The following is an 826-nucleotide window of genomic DNA, read 5'->3' on the forward strand; positions in this document are numbered from 1 at the left end:
TAATCTTAAAACAAAAATTACTTTGCATGATAGATAGGTAACATGTGAAAAGAAAAAAAGGCACAAGAAAAACATTGCTTTACAAACCTTAAGACTTAATAAAAAATAATTAGATATTTTGCATATGAAAACATTATAATGTTTACTGATAATCTGCCAAATTTAGCATTTGCTTACTAATTTCAAAGTTATAGCATGAAAGAGTTAATAATGAAAAACTCAAGCATACTGCTAAATTAAAACATGTGAAATTCTCACTATTATGTTGAGATGAATACAAGACATTAATATTCTAAATATATAGACTTACTATCAGTTATTGTGAAAGTTTCATCTTCATTTTTCATCAGTTTGATATCCAACAAAACATTCTGCTTCTCATCAGAAAATGGTTCCACCTCCATCTTTAATACTCCAATGATTACACAGGAGCATCACCTGTATATTCTGTAATAAAAGGTTCACAGTAAGACTACAGAGAAATAACTTAAGAATCAGAAGTTGATCTTATAAGGATTAGTGTAAAATTTTTAAATATAAATTCACATTATCTGAAATAAAATGACTTTAATATAAAGTGAGTAGTAAAACACTGAGAAAACCTTTGCCAACAATTTCTAAACATGTAATGATTGAGGATTAAAATTTTACCCTACTGATTAGATTAGATACACTTCACATGTACCAAAACATAAAAAACTGGAACTATTTTCATAACCTTGAATCATTCAGGAGTTGAATGACTAACTTTCAATCTTTCCACAAATACCAATATATTTTCTTCACGTTTACATAATTTCAACAAAATATTTGATAATACTATGTT

At 26.6% G+C, this 826-nt stretch overlaps 1 long non-coding RNA gene across 1 annotated transcript; it reads right to left on the bottom strand.

The window, feature by feature from the left end:
* Positions 1-315: 315 nt before the first annotated feature.
* LOC111084881 lies at positions 316-773 on the bottom strand. The gene is made up of 2 exons (XR_002609766.1): positions 719-773; positions 316-447 (listed from the first exon to the last, which is right to left on the bottom strand). It is a non-coding gene; the product is annotated as an uncharacterized LOC111084881 (long non-coding RNA).
* Positions 774-826: the final 53 nt, after the last annotated feature.

Source organism: Limulus polyphemus, unplaced genomic scaffold (genome assembly GCF_000517525.1).
Source record: "Limulus polyphemus unplaced genomic scaffold, Limulus_polyphemus-2.1.2 Scaffold281782, whole genome shotgun sequence".
NCBI classification, from domain to species: Eukaryota; Metazoa; Arthropoda; class Merostomata; order Xiphosura; family Limulidae; genus Limulus; species Limulus polyphemus.